The 16,798-nt window shown below is 42.6% G+C and overlaps 1 protein-coding gene across 19 annotated transcripts in view; it reads right to left on the bottom strand.

The window, feature by feature from the left end:
* The window catches only part of TENM3 (teneurin transmembrane protein 3), a 1,383,253-nt gene that overhangs the window by 195,540 nt on the left and 1,170,915 nt on the right, over window positions 1-16,798 (bottom strand). The window lies entirely within an intron of this gene.

Genomic DNA, 16,798 nt, shown 5'->3' on the forward strand with positions numbered 1-16,798 from the left:
CTATGCCTGGCCAGGGACAGCCAGCGATCTGCGCAAAAATGTGAGATTGTTTAGCAACTTTTTAAAATAAAAGTCGCAACTTTCACATCTGGATTAAGGTGATAACTATGCGGGAAACTAGACAATGGCGGACTTTGAAAGGAGACAGTTTTAGACGCAAAAAAAGTTGCAAATGAGCACAACTATGAACTATGAGTCTCAAAAATGAAAAAAAAAAGCAAGCCAAAAGTGTGATACATATACCCTAATATGTTCCTTACTGGCTGTGGTCATACAAAGAAACATAATGGACTTGGTTGGAAAGGTTTAAGGTGTTTCTGAATTAATACATTATATGTAAATGAGCTCTTCAGAGGGCTAGTAAAATCATAAAACACTACTTGTCTCTCTCTGCTCCTTTACTGCAGCTCAATTCCCCTAAGGCAGTCAACTTCCTGTGTGTCTCCAAATATCAAAGAAACACCAGAAGAATCAGCTCTGACAGTCAGTGACTTTTTCTAGTTTTTCCAGTTTTTTCTAACACCGTATGTTGGGGGACAATGTAGTGCAGTTAGGACCAGGAGCAGCAGTAACGGAGCAGTGGTGGAACACAGAGCAGTAAGTATTGTTTTAATTATGTGTTTTTGTAACATTACAATAAAAAAATTATATATAAAATATTTATTACTCATAACAGTAAAGTCCCCTATTAGTCTAAACGGTGGGTTGATAAATTTGATCATTTTAAAATTAAATATGAAAATTATCATTCTATTTCAGCTGCGGAAACTGAACATGCCAAAGACGATCTCTACAGAATGTATATAATTATAAAATCAAACACAGCGAGTGTCGCAATTGATTCTTATGCTGACAGGGTGTCTTTAAAACACTTTCCTTCAAAAAGTCACTTAGTACAAAAAGTGATTAATCCTTTATGTCTCTGCTCTTCAACAAGAGTAGCTGTCGCTATTACTGCCCAGCGAGGGTTTTAATAAATCTCATCACAGTTCAGAGCGTATGTTGAGGAAGAGCTATAACTTGAATTGTCCATACAGCGTAAGTTGGCAATTGGGGGGGGGGTAAGGTTTCATTTACATACGGCTCCTGGAAGAATGGCCAGACCAATGACCTAAATGACACTGACTGTAGGAAGACATCTCCAAAACGTTGGGTCTTGTGGATGTTCTCTAAATACAATTCATAGTCTTAGCAAAAAAGTCTAAAGAAAAAAAACCTAGAGAACTCATAAGGTTAACCTGTATTGTGTATAGCTAATAACTATATATTAACACATTAAATAAAAAAACAGAAAAAGAAAATTATAGCCATGTCCCCAGGACCGGCTAAACAACATTGGCAAAATCCAAAGTTTGAACATTTTTAAACTTTAAACTTCAAAGGCTTTTTTGTAGACAAAATATCCTAAAAAGTGAGGAAGCAAAGTGCAGAAAAAGCACCTGTACATGTGTACTGATAAGGGTACCTAATGCAGATCCATAATTTTGACAATCATACAAAATTCGGAGGGGGAAAAAAAGATCAAAGAGAAATTATGAGTGCATGTTCAATAAAATCTGATGTTTTCAGATATGTTTTGCACATATTTTGAGCGGAGAGCCCTCTTTTATGAAATACTTCTTAAGAATAAGACATGAGTATGGGTTTAACATTAAAACAAAAACTTGTGCATAGCATACTGCATCCTTGCTGTAATGTTTTTCAAAGAACATTGCTTGTTTGGGGGATTTTCTAAGCAGACCTTTAAAACTTGTATGTTCTGCCTTTCATGCAATATTTAAATGGTATCTACTTGAGTAGAAGTCTCTATACTTGGAATACCAAGAAACTTAACATTGAGGACCAGTAAAGGAAGAAGTTTCTGGTAGCCGGTAGTATGCCGATGTTCTACCACAAGACAAAAATAATTAAAAAATGTTTTGTCAGAAATCTGGATCATCTTTTTACAAACTAGTTACATTGGACTATGAGGTCAATCACCATTGGCAGACATTGGGGCAGATTTATCAATTGCTAATCCTGCCCCTCAAGTTGGGCCTGTAATTTATAGATGCTCTGATATATGTCCGGCGAGGAGGGCACACTATTGTGCACTCAGCTCAGCTCTACCTCAAGTCTTGGCATAGAAGTGAACAATATCCAGCGCCTAATGCAGGCTAAAAGCTAGTGCACAGGATGTCCCGGAACCTACGCTGGCCTACTCCGTGGCCTGGCACCACCCCATTCCCGCCAATATGGGGAAGAGAGGAAATCAGTCACAAATGATGGCTTGTATACCGATATTCAGGTGTGCAAGCTGTGATAAATCCCACCCCCTAATTTACTACTATATGCAAAAATCAAGTGGATGTAGGTCAAGAAATATGGCCAGTGAAATAACACTTTATTAGATTTAAAAAAAAAACACATTTTTTTAGCACATTGCAATTTTTTGCGCCTTTTTGGGGACATTTTTAAATATCCACCAAACATTTGTTTTTCATTAGTAAGACACATTTATCTTTTATTCCAGATGTGCTAAATGTCACAAATGACATTTATCATTTCAAATTGTATAAAATTTGGGAAATTCTTTGGCAAAAAAACTCCAGACAAAACCATACTTAAGGAAAACTCAGAAAATGCAAAGAAGTGATTTGAGAGACCTGAAAAAAGTATGTGTTGTGTACTGTCCAGAAAATGCACACGCGCATGCTCAGTGGAGGCCATGGAAGTCTATTGGGTAGGATGCATCCCCCTAGCCTCCACTGAGTGTATGTTAAGAACAGTGACATCACTGGGGCAACACCTTAAACCTCGACAGCAGCCAATCACTAGCTGCTGCTGATGTTCACTCCTCCCACATTCAGGGAGCAGGAGGAGGGACAGGAGGATGGATCCCAGTATATCAACATACAGTGGGATATTTCCTAGCCATGTGTTGCAAAGACAAGTCAGAAATCCTTCCGACGTATCCTTACAACGTATGACAAAAATGGCATGTGTCTCATTAAGTTCTACTTTTTAAGATATCGATTTAAGCTTTCAAGATACATTACCTTACCTGTACCTATATAAGTTAGATGGAAAATCTAAGGAAAAATGGACTCCCGCTATCTAGCACTGCAACTGAACATGAAAAACCTGATAAAAAGCTCAGAGTAGAGAATATTCAAGGCATACACGTTAAAAATAAAACATATTTTTAATTATAAATCCCTATGAAGCTTGTGTTTCACAACTAATTTCAAACAGCATTATAGCAAATACCATGACATATACAATACACACTGTTTAATTTGCTTTTAATTCTAATGAGTACTGAATGTTAATGAAAACACCAAAAGCTGCATATTAAAACAGTTTACTTATGTTCTGAAAAAAGTAAATGCAAAAAAATACCCACAAGAACTGTAGTAAAACAATAGTCATTCCGAGAAGGAAAATTACCAAGTGTACATTGTCTTTCAATAACAACACGTATCTTCTAAAACTGTTATTATTAGGTTTTGTAGACAAAAATTAAACTCCTTGAATTTTAATTCCAAGGAGCTCCTATGTTAAGGGTCAAAGAAGAAGAATTTTAAATGTAAGATATGCCATCAAATAGAATAATCTCTTTTTAAAGAAGTTGGCAGGAGAGAAAGTAGAGATTCTTTGACATTAAGACCTCACCAAATCGAACCTGCGTTTTGCAGCGTGTTTTTTAAGTGAGAAAATCAAATGATGTCTGGTCCCCAATCCCTTATAAATCATTAACCGTAAACTTTGGTAACCATACAGTTAATATTTTATTAAATAGTTCAAAAGCAAATAAAGCATAAATTATAGTATGAATTCCCGTTACACATTCAAAGCGTTTCATTAATGTTTAAGTGTAAATGTATGATTTTACCAGTGCTTTGTACAGGAATATCCAAGCCCTCTTGTGTCAATTGAATTAACATGATTCTGCGCCTATGCGTCAAACATAAAGGCTACACGTGATAATGAGTCAGCCAGGATGAACTATAGGTTTCCAATATTTTATACATGAAAAAATCCTTTGAAACATTGCACTTTATTTTTCAATAAAAACAAACTCCAAACTTGATAACACGTGTTGTAGGTAATACAGGTCTACTTTATAAGTAAAATAATAAACCACCCATGCGATTCTACCAGGGGTCTTAAGTAGAGACAGGGTTGTATCAATATCTTACTGGGCGAAACCATGTTTAAAGGGGATTGTTGTGTACACCTATCTATAAAGTGGGCCCCATATAAATATCTAGACTATGAGTATTGGTTGGGCTATATGGATGCACTCAAACTCTGTGGCTATGCTGACTCTTGTAGAAGTTAGGTGGACCCATCTATGACATATTGTGGGTAATTATTTTGTGGGTAATCCTCTTTTGAAGAAATTTTAGCGAATTCACCAACCTCTAGAAACCCTTTCTAGCATGAACCTGACACTTCATCCTGGCCATGCCACAATTTCTGCCATACCTGGGAGACTCTCAAAAGTTATCCGCCCTACTTGAGCCCAGTATTAGCCAGGAGGTCCTCCCACTCTCAGACTTCCAGAAAGAGAGCTGTCTGTACCTGTGAATGTTCCTTGGAATCTGCAGTTCTGGTTTACCACTGGGAGGACAAGCTCTCAAGGCCAAATCATTGCTCCACATGGTCGGATACTTTATGAGCACTTCCTGGTCTTAGAAGAAATTCTGCTGCAAGCGGCACAAGGCCTCAAGCTATGCTGGAAAGGGCTCGGGGAGGCAGCTTCAAAGACCTCCTGGTTGGAAAGTATGTTGGAACTATTAAAGCAATGTGAAAGTGACATGCACTACGAATGAACCATCAAAAAGATTACTATTTTGGAGATCCAATCTCATGGTATACTGTTGAAATGTTGGATAAGGTAGATTGAAGGGAACTACAAAGTGGACCCAATTTTATTCTATTTTTGTTGTTTGTTTTTATGAGCCTGCGTCTCTTAAATGTAATCCCCTGTGGAGAACTATACAATCTATGAAACACTCATCAGACAGATTTCAAGTGAATTGCCTTAGGATCATACTTAAACCACAATAGGATTTACGGATTGTGAAGTTATTTTACTCAACCTGCTAGTTCAACCTCATAAGACATTAAAAGTTTAGGAGGATCTGTCACCTCCTCTAACATATAGTACTATAGTAAATATCTCTATTTTTCACGACACTATTTTTCAATATTTTTTTTTTATTGTCTTCTTTTTTTTTCCCTGCAAATTTATGAAAACAAGTAGTGGTTACCATTTCCTTTGTATCACTACACAGCCTGGCACTGTCACCTCTGACAGGACAACATTACATGGTATAGGGCACATTGCAAATGGTAACACCCAGTTGCCAATATATTCATAAATATACCGGAGGAATAATAGACAGATTTAATGACATAGATGTATCAAAAGAACTTTAAAAATAATATGAAGGACCAATACCAGAGACACAGTTTTAAAAAAATATTTAAATGAACCAACCAGAGACTATCTTAACCTGCAGCTTTATTACCTTGGCTTAACCTTGACCGTTCTTTTTTGCCTCTGGGGGATCGAATTTTGCACAGATCACTCCCAAACTAGTGGCTATCAATGGTAATTAATTTATTCATAAAGTAATAGCATATTTACCAAACATTTTATTTAACTCACTCATTTTGCAGTAGTTTTCTATGAGTACATTTCTGTATTCCAATCTATTTTACCTTCATGCTTCATATAGGAAAAAATCAATTTTGGGGCTTAGTGGTCCTTTACCTTAATTCAAATTGAGTTCATTTAAACAGTGGAACTATTTTAAACCTTCATCTATAGCTCAGAGGATAAGCACAGATACCTAGGACATACATCATCACATGCATTCATCAAAAACCAAGGGCTGTCTTAGGATATCAAGGACAATCAGTAACTATATTCCAATAAAACCCCTCCTAATTATGAATATTCCAATCTATCATTGGCCCAAAACATTTCTTTAAAGTATGGATGTGATTCAGGGAACAGCTGCTGACATAAAACAGAAATTATAATGCCGAAAAAGTAGGAGCCATTGAGTTAATACGCATCCTGTTAACTTAGAACCTGTCTGCCGGGCACAGCGTTGTATATGTTCTGCTGATACATAGCACAATGAAGATTCAATAAATAAATAATACAAATTTCAGAAAAAGAATCATTAAAACTAATTAAAATCTTTTGCCTATAGTAACTTATTAATGACATACAAGGCCCCGCTCTGCTGGAATTATTACTTAATTAAGTCAGGTTGCAACTAGTGCAAGTATTGTATAAATTTAATACAATGGCTACTTGGAGCCATGTCTGACAGTAAAATAGATTACAACCAGTTGTCATAAGGCAGAGCGGATCCATTTTCCCATTGGGTAATGTGTATTATATTTACTGTATTTGAAAGCTTGGTAGACAGTAGAGGTAAAAATATTCTAAACTTTGAATCACATCGTGAACACCATGTTATAGCAAACTATGGACCCAGGACCCAATAGAATATCTATATAGATTATCTAAACTGTGGAGGTAGCATAAGGAAGGGTCAATCACTTTGAGACCTTTTCCTACTTTTCCTGTTGATCTTACATGAACATGAAAGGTAGAAAAATAACAGAAATATCTATAGACACCTCCTTTTTTTGATTCCATAATCTAAATGTATAAATGGCTCATCTAAACTTCCTCCTTAGTATCCTCTATCTGACTGTAAGATAACTGGCTCAAGCAGAAGCTTCCCCTTGTCCACAATAAGAAAAACAAGAAATCATTAAGTTTCAACCCTTTTAACAGCTACTTTCTCACTGTAGTATATCAGCTGGTGATTAATGGACGGCACACGTCTGCACTAAATAGAGTAGTTTTTAACAAATCAGTGCACACGTTCATTACTACAATGGACCATGTGTCTGTTCTGTTAAAAAATGTTTCTGTTCTATTATGTTTATTTTTAATCTCCTAGAGGATGTCCTAGTCAGAAAAATTTTCATGCATCACTCATAGTATGGTTTGGCCATGAGCATCAAATCATTAAAGAAAAAGAAGAAGGTTCTCCAGCGAATCCATTAAAAACATCAAAATTTTATTCCATAATTTGAGAAAAACAGGAGGGTGTGCACAATGTCAAAATACTTGACGCGTTTCGGACGGAACGGCATCCTAAGTTGTAACCACTAATTACACCGTCCCACTGCTTATGACTAAGGATGGCGTTCTGTCGGAGAAGCATCAACTATTTTGACATTGTGCGCACCCTCATGTTTTTATCGAATTATGGAATAAAATTTGGATGTTTTTAATGTATTAGCTGGAGAACCCTCTTCTTTTACTCTAATGATACTTACTTGGAGCAACACAGTCTCCATCTCCGTGCAAAATTTCCTCAATTGACAGTCTACAAGATTGCCTTCATTTGGTGAGCTGTATCAAAGTTTTTTAATTTTCATTGCAATGAGCAACGAATGCCAAATACATGCAAACTGGCCTTGAAAAACGGATGCAAATGTCCGTTCCTCATTTGAGAATCATCTTGCTCACGTGTATCATACTGTCCCTTTAATGTCCTATGAATACAAACATAATGGGGCTCATTTACTAAGGGACCGCGGACCGCAATTCCGACAGGTTTCCTGCATATTTCCTTTTTGCACCGAATTGCCACGGGTTTTTGGCGCACACGGTCAGATTGTGGCCCGCTTGCATGCAACAAAAATCGGGGGGCGTGCCGTCGGACAAACCGCCAAATTTCAAAACTGAATTGTGTTGCAAGATCAAGCACTCACATGCATCAGGAAGAAGATGGTGAACTCCTGCGGATCTCAGCACAGAAGCGACACATGCAGGAAATTGGACGCACAACCTTAGTGAATCGCGGCAGACCCGAATCCTCTTTGGACAACGCACCGTGGGATCTCAACAGAACTAAATCTGCCCCAATGTGAATAGTACTCTCTTATTTTACATGTCTAAACCATAATTTGGTTTTCTAGCTCTCTTTTAAGCCAGAGCTGGTTATAATGAAGTTTTCCAATGAGATCCTAAAAAGGCGTTTTTATTAATATCGTATGTATCTTCCTAAGAAACAATGCCCACTTTCATAGCATACATCAATGTGTCAACAGCTCATCGAAGATGGATGGCAAAAATAATAAAAAAACAATAAAAATACTGGTGTTCCTAAAACAATGTCACAATAGACAGGCTGGTAAATGACTCAAATATTCATGGCACATCTCCGCACATCATTAGATATTATCAAAGCTGTCAGCTATCACCCATATATGCCTAAGGAGCCAGAAATTGTTACCTAGATGTCTATAATACTAACATATTCTGTTATCTGTATCTGGTAAAATGACAGCTCAAGGAAAAATAGAAATGAACTAAATTGGTTTAAAAATAAAGCCACAGATGAAATCTAAGAGTAGTAATTGATAGAAGTGTAGTCTATTATAATATAAAAGGGTTTTGATATTTATACAAATTAAGTGTCATTGTTTAGATGAAAGGGCTGATATCCTTTTTGAAAATATGTCAAATGATATGTGTCAAATGAAGATGTGGGGTCTCTTCACCTTCTCATCAATTCCTACCTCTAAATTTCTTTTATTTTAAGTTTATTTCCAAAGTAATTTATTATTTTGAAACTGTTTCTAAACCTTTTTAATTATATCCATAAGCTTACCTGAAATTGGATTCTTTTTTTTAGAAGTTTATTTTAGATGTTTAGATGTTTTTTTTGTTTTTTTTTTAAAAAGTGGTTGTTATGGTTGCTACCTACAAGACGATTTCAACAGGTTTGCTCTTAAGTTGAATTTGTATGTAAGCCGGAACTGGTGTATTATGAAATTGTAGCCTCAGACAAAGTACTATTTTTTTGTTTTGTGATAATTGGATTTTCATAATTTTGGGTTGTCATGGGAACAAGGATACACAATAAAGCTTACCTTATATACTCGAGTATAAGCCTAGTTTTTTCAGCACAAAATTTGTGCTCAAAAACCCTAACTCGGCTTATACTCGAGTCAACTAAAAACCTAAAGACAAAACTCACCTTTCTGACGTCACCCATAGGTCCTCTTCGTCTGAGACAGAAGAGGACCTATGGGGGACGTCGGAAAGATGAGTACAGTGTTATTTTTTTTCCTACTACAGGGGCTGGGCAGGCTGTATGCTACAGGGGTTGGGCAGGCTGTATGCTACAGGGGCTGGAAGACTATATACTGGGAGGCTGTAACCAATGCATTTCCCACCCTCGGCTTATACTCGAGTCAATAGGTTTTCCCAGTTTTTTGTGTTGAAATTAGGGGTCTCGGCTTATACTCAGGTCGGCTTATACTCGAGTATATACGGTAATTGCAGATGCCTTTGATTACTCTTACAGTTGATTATTGTAGCCTGGAGCCAAAGTTTAGTAAATCATCGGCATCCAGAGAGCCTCACTTTGGGTCACAGGGGCTAGAGAGGTCAGTGGATAACAAGGGCTTGCCGCTTGCTACAATTTTATCCTCCTGCAAATTTCCAGTGGAAATTACAGGTGAGATTTTATTTCAGCGACAGAGCACAAATATTCTGGTTTAATAAATCCCCCCCACTCTACACAGCACTTCATTATTGGTGGGCTTCTCCCATCCATCAGGTTGGGCGTTTCCTCAACTCCCATACAGGTGAATTGGGGTTAGGGAATTAGGGTTCCATAATTTTGGGAGTTACAGAAAACAGCATAACTTACCATACTACACTATTCCCATAACACTAAGTCACATTTAAAGTCTTTTTGTACCAACCACTTTAGAGAGATGGAGGTAGGACTATTCAAATCCCAGCTGTGGATGGCTACGACTTGAATAACCATTCAATTCCTTACCTAAGTTAATTTGTATAGCAGCAAAACAGCACAGTTCACAGGCAATTCAAGAGTAATACAATTATTTTATTCACCAAAAGCAGAACACGTATAGTGGAGCACTTTTCATGAGCTGTTGGGTTGAGTCCCTGTATGGTAACATATCCGCGGCATTGAACAGTAAAGAAATCCTTCTTTCTCCCATGTAAACTAAATTTAAGCATTTGCCAATTTACTTTCAAGCTAAAATGTTAAGAACAAAGAAATGTCCTGGATAGAATATAATATGAAAATGGATTGATGTTTTCTGTCTGTAAAGGTTTACCTGAAGAAAAACATCCAACATATTGTTTAACTTCCGAATAGAAAACTGGAAAGAGAATATATTTTGACTAGGCTAAAGATAAAAGCGTAGACGTCATCTGGAATATTTTTGATATGAACGTCACAGTCTATAAAAATGAAAAGGTCTATTTCTGACGCTTTGTAAGTATTGCATAAAGCTGGTTATATGGTTAATGGTTACATTTAGAGATGAGCGAACACTAAAATGCTCGGGTACTCGTTATTCGAGACGAACTTTTCCCGATGCTCGAGTGCTCGTCTCGAATAACGAACCCCATTGAAGTCAATGGGAGACTCGAGCATTTTTCAAGGGGACCAAGGCTCTGCACAGGGAAGCTTGGCCAAACACCTGGGAACCTCAGAAAAGGATGGAAACACCACGGAAATGGACAGGAAACAGCAGGGGCAGCATGCATGGATGCCTCTGAGGCTGCATAATCGCACCATTATGCCAAAATTATGGGCAACAGCATGGCCATGACAGAGTGACAGAATGAAGCTAGATAGCATCTAAAACATCCAATAATTGACCCTGACACTATAGGGGACGGCATGCAGAGGCAGCGGCAGCAGGCTAGAGAGTGTCATGGCGACATACCCTAAATGGACTCAGGCTTCAAACCAATGGGTGGCAGAGAGGAACCAAAGGAGGTGAGCAAGAAGCGCTCAAATAATATCGGTACATGATAAAAGTTTGCCAGTATATTTTGTGGATTACACAGCAGGGTGGCGACAAAGTTAACATGGAAGCCATGAAAACAACCCAAAATTCTGCCTGACACAGCTCGTTTGATAAGGGGACGATGTATGGAGGCAGTGAACTAGTAGTAGATTAAAGGTGCTGCAGTTAAAACTATGTTAGTTGGATCTTGGCATGGAGCTGGCGCTCCGCTGCCAGGCGAGCTTTCGCCAATCCAAGCCCCTGTCTCTAGGCTACTCCCCAAACAGCACTTCTAAGAACCTTTTGTATAAGATCAAGTGTAGTAGCGTTCTTATAAGTTTAGGATATGCCGGGTGAGGGGAATGTAAACAGATGCGCAAGAAGCGCTGAAATAATATCCCTAAATGGTAAAAGTTTGCAAGTATATTTTGGGGATTACACAGCAGGGTGGTGACAAAGTTAACAACTTTGATGTGGAATGCCCTGTAATAGCTCTTGGGCGGTGTGCCTTTTATCGCCTAGGCTCAGCAGTTTCAGCACCGCCTGCTGTCGCTTAGCGACGGCACTGCTGCTGTGCCTAGAGCTACCGACTGATGGCGCCATGCCCACGGATGGTAATTCGGAGGAGGAGGAGGTGGAGGAGGGGTGGGAGGAGGTATAGTAGGCCTTTGAGACCTGGACCGAGGTAGGCCCCGCAATTCTCTGCGTCGGCAGTATATGACCAGCCCCAGGGTCAGACTCGGTCCCAGCCTGCACCAAGTTAAGTGTAGTAGCGTTCTTATAAGTTTGGGATATGGCGGGTGAGGGGAATGTAAACAGATGCGCAAGAAGCGCATGATGCGCATGGAGCTGGCGTTCCGCTGCCAGGCGAGCTTTCGCCAATCCAAGCCCCTGTCTCTAGGCTACTCCCCAAACAGCACTTCTAAGAACCTTTTGTATAAGATCAAGTGTAGTAGCGTTCTTATAAGTTTAGGATATGCCGGGTGAGGGGAATGTAAACAGATGCGCAAGAAGCGCTGAAATAATATCCCTAAATGGTAAAAGTTTGCCAGTATATTTTGGGGATTACACAGCAGGGTGGCGACAAAGTTAACAACTTTGATGTGGAATCCATGAAAACAACCCAAATTTCTGCCTGACACACCTCGTTTGATAAAGGGACGATGTATGGAGGCAGCTATATGGACGACTTTTGGAGGTAGCAATGGAGACAACGTGTGGAGGCTGCTATGGAGACAATTTAATTTGGATAGTGCCTGTATGTGGCAGTCCCAAACATTTTTCAAACCAGAGGAGCAGGTAGGTGGCCCTCCAGTAAAATGGGATAGATTGAGTGCCTGTATGTGGCAGTCCCAAAAATGTTTCAAACCAGAGGAGCAGGTAGGTGGCCCTCCAGTAAAATGGAATAGATTGAGTGCCTGTATGTGGCAGTCCCAAAAATTGTTCAAACCAGAGGAGCAGGTAGGTGGCCCTGCAGTAAAATGGAATAGATTGAGTGCCTGTATGTGGCAGTCCCAAAAATTGTTCAAACCAGAGGAGCAGGTAGGTGGCCCTGCAGTAAAATGGAATAGATTGAGTGCCTGTATGTGGCAGTCCCAAAAATTGTTCAAACCAGAGGAGCAGGTAGGTGGCCCTCCAGTAAAATGGAATAGATTGAGTGCCTGTATGTGGCAGTCCCAAAAATTGTTCAAACCAGAGGAGCAGGTAGGTGGCCCTGCAGTAAAATGGAATAGATTGAGTGCCTGTATGTGGCAGTCCCAAAAATTGTTCAAACCAAAGGAGCAGGTAGGTGGCCCTGCAGTAAAATGGAATAGATTGAGTGCCTGTATGTGGCAGTCCCAAAAATTGTTCAAACCAGAGGAGCAGGTAGGTGGCCCTGCAGTAAAATGGAATAGATTGAGTGCCTGTATGTGGCAGTCCCAAAAATTGTTCAAACCAGAGGAGCAGGTAGGTGGCCCTGCAGTAAAATGGAATAGATTGAGTGCCTGTATGTGGCAGTCCCAAAAATTGTTCAAACCAGAGGAGCAGGTAGGTGGCCCTGCAGTAAAATGGAATAGATTGAGTGCCTGTATGTGGCAGTCCCAAAAATTGTTCAAACCAGAGGAGCAGGTAGGTGGCCCTGCAGTAAAATGGAATAGATTGAGTGCCTGTATGTGGCAGTCCCAAAAATGTTTCAAACCAGAGGAGCAGGTAGGTGGCCCTCCAGTAAAATGGAATAGATTGAGTGCCTGTATGTGGCAGTCCCAAAAATTGTTCAAACCAGAGGAGCAGGTAGGTGGCCCTGCAGTAAAATGGAATAGATTGAGTGCCTGTATGTGGCAGTCCCAAAAATTTTTTAAAACAGAGGACCGGGTAGGTGGCCCTCCAGAAAAATGGAATAGATTGAGTGCCTGTATGTGGCACTCACAAAAATTGTTTCAAACAGAGGACCGGGTAGGTGGCCCTCCAGAAAAATTAAATGCATAAAGTACTATAGGTAGAGCCAGTGGGCCCTGTCAAAAAATAGCCAGTTTCCTCTGCTTTACTGTACAAAGAGCAGGAGAAGGAGGAAAATGAGGAGGAGGAGGAGGAGTGGATAAATTATTCAGGTTGAGCTTCCTTCACCTGCTGGAGATTGGAAATTAGGAGAAATCCATGCTTTATTCATCTTGATAAGCGTCAGCCTGTCAGCGCTGTCAGTCGACAGGCGTGTACGCTTATCGGTGATGATGCCACCAGCTGCACTGAAAACCCGCTCGGACAAGACGCTAGCGGCAGGGCAGGCAAGAACCTCCAAGGCGTAGAGCGCCAGTTCGTGCCACATGTCCAGCTTTGAAACCCAGTAGTTGTAGGGAGCTGTGTGATCATTTAGGACGATGGTATGGTCAGCTACGTACTCCCTCACCATCTTTCTGTAAAGATCAGCCCTACTCTGCCGAGACTGGGGACAGGTGACAGTGTCTTGCTGGGGTGACATAAAGCTGGCAAAAGCCTTGTAAAGCGTACCCTTGCCAGTGCTGGACAAGCTGCCTGCTCGCCTACTCTCCCTCGCTACTTGTCCCGCAGAACTACGCACTCTGCCGCTAGCGCTGTCAGAAGGGAAATACTGTTTCAGCTTGTGCACCAGGGCCTGCTGGTATTCATGCATTCTCACACTCCTTTCCTCTCCAGGGATGAGAGTGGGAAGATTTTGCTTGTACCGTGGGTCCAGGAGAGTGAACACCCAGTAATCGGTGCTGGAATAAATTCTTTGAACGCGAGGGTCACGGGATAGGCAGCCTAGCATGAAATCTGCCATATGCGCCAGAGTACCAACGCGTAAGAATTCACTCCCCTCACTGGCCTGACTGTCCATTTCCTCCTCCTCCAACTCCTCCAACTCCTCTTCTTCTGCCCATACACGCTGAACAGTGAAGGACTCAACAATGGTCCCCTCTTGTGTCTCGCCAACATTCTCCTCCTCTTCCTCCTCCACCTCCACCTCCTCCGATATGCGCTGAGAAACAGACCTCAGGGTGCTTTGGCTATCAACAAGGGAATATTCTTCCCCCGTCTCTTGTGACGAGCGCAAAGCTTCCGACTTCATGCTGACCAGAGAGTTTTTCAACAGGCCAAGCAGCGGGATGGTGAGGCTGATGATGGCGGCATCGCCACTGACCATCTGTGTTGACTCCTCAAAGTTACTCAGCACCTGACAGATATCAGACATCCACGTCCACTCCTCATTGTAGACTTGAGGAAGCTGACTGACCTGACTACCAGTTCTGGTGGAAGTTGACATCTGGCAGTCTACAATCGCTCTGCGCTGCTGGTAAACTCTGGATAACATGGTCAGTGTTGAATTCCACCTCGTGGGCACGTCGCACAACAGTCGGTGAGCGGGCAGTTGGAGGCGGCGCTGCGCTGCCCTGAGAGTGGCAGCATCTGGGCTGGACTTCCTGAAATGCGCACAGATGCGGCGCACCTTCGTGAGCAAATCAGACAGATTGGGGTATGTCTTGAGGAAACGCTGCACTATCAGATTTAACACATGGGCCAGGCATGGCACATGTGTCAGTCTGCCGAGTTGCAGAGCCGCCACCAGGTTACGGCCGTTGTCACACACAACCATTCCCGGCTTGAGGTTCAGCGGTGCCAGCCACAGATCAGTCTGCGCCGTGATGCCCTGTAATAGCTCTTGGGCGGTGTGCCTTTTGTCGCCTAGGCTCAGCAGTTTGAGCACCGCCTGCTGTCGCTTAGCGACGGCACTGCTGCTGTGCCTAGAGCTACCGACTGATGGCGCCGTGCCCACGGATGGTAGTTCGGAGGAGGAGGTGGAGGAGGGGTGGGAGGAGGAGGAGGCATAGTAGGCCTGAAACACCTGGACCGAGGTAGGCCCCGCAATCCTCGGCGTCGGCAGTATATGAGCAGCCCCAGGGTCAGACTCGGTCCCAGCCTCCACCAAGTTAACCCAATGTGCCGTCAGCGATATATAGTGGCCCTGCCCGGCAGCACTCGTCCACGTGTCCGTGGTCAGGTGGACCTTGTCAGAAACGGCGTTGGTCAGGGCACGGATGATGTTGTCTGACACGTGCTGGTGCAGGGCTGGGACGGCACATCGGGAAAAGTAGTGGCGGCTGGGGACCGAATACCGAGGGGCGGCCGCCGCCATGAGGTTGCGAAAGGCCTCGGTCTCTACTAGCCTATAGGGCAGCATCTCCAGGCTAAGCAATCTGGAGATGTGCACATTAAGGGCTTGGGCGTGCGGGTGGGTTGCACTATATTTGCGTTTCCGCTCCAGCGTCTGGGGTATGGAGAGCTGAACGCTGGTGGATGCTGTGGAGGATCGTGGAGGCGACGATGGGGTTTTTGTGGCAGGGTCCTGGGCAGGGGGCTGACTAGCAGCTGACACAGGGGAAGGAGCAGTGGTGTGCACGGCCGGAGGTGAACGGGCTTGTTGCCACTGAGTGGGGTGCTTAGCATTCATATGCCTGCGCATACTGGTGGTAGTTAAGCTAGTAGTGGTGGAACCCCTGCTGAGCCTGGTTTGGCAAATGTTGCACACCACAGTCCGTCGGTCATCCGGTGTTTCCTTAAAGAACCTCCACACTTCTGAAGATCTAGCCCTCGCCGCAAGAGCCCTCACCACGGGAGCTTCACTAGTTGACAGTGGCGCTGATGCACCAGCTCTGGCCCTGCCTCTCCGTCTGGCCCCACCACTGCCTCTTCCAACCTGTTCAGGTCGAGGACTCTCCTCCGTCTCAGAAGCACTGTGTTCACCCGGCCTCTCAACCCAGCTTGGGTCTGTCACCTCATCATCCTCCGATCCCTCAGTCTGCTCCCCCCTCGGACTTCCTGCCCTGACAACAACTTCCCCACTGTCTGACAACCGTGTCTCCTCATCGTCGGACACCTCTTTACACACTTCCACTACGTCAAGAAGGTCATCATCACCCACAGACTGTGACTGGTGGAAAACCTGGGCATCGGAAAATTGCTCAGCAGCAACCGGACAAGTGGTTTGTGACTGTGGGAAGGGTCCAGAAAACAGTTCCTCAGAGTATGCCGGTTCAAATGCCAAATTTTCCTGGGAGGGGGCAGACTGGGGGGGAGGAGGCTGAGGTGCAGGAGCTGGAGGAGTGGCGATTTCGGTGACATGGGTGGACTGCGTGGAAGACTGACTGGTGGTGGACAAATTGCTCGAAGCATTGTCAGCAATCCACGACATCACCTGTTCGCACTGTTCTGGCCTCAACAGTGCTCTACCACGAGTCCCAGTAACTTCAGACATGAACCTAGGGAGTGTAGCTCTGCGGCGTTCCCCTGCTCCCTCATCAGCAGGTGGTGTCTCACCCCGCCCAGGACCACGGCCTCTGACCCCTGCAGTAGTTGGACGCCCACGTCCCCGCCCTCGTCCTCTACCCCTAGCCCTCGGGTTAAACATTTTTAAAATGAGAGTTATAACTTTATTTTT

This window comes from Engystomops pustulosus, chromosome 1, assembly GCF_040894005.1.
Source record: "Engystomops pustulosus chromosome 1, aEngPut4.maternal, whole genome shotgun sequence".
Taxonomy (NCBI): Eukaryota; Metazoa; Chordata; class Amphibia; order Anura; family Leptodactylidae; genus Engystomops; species Engystomops pustulosus.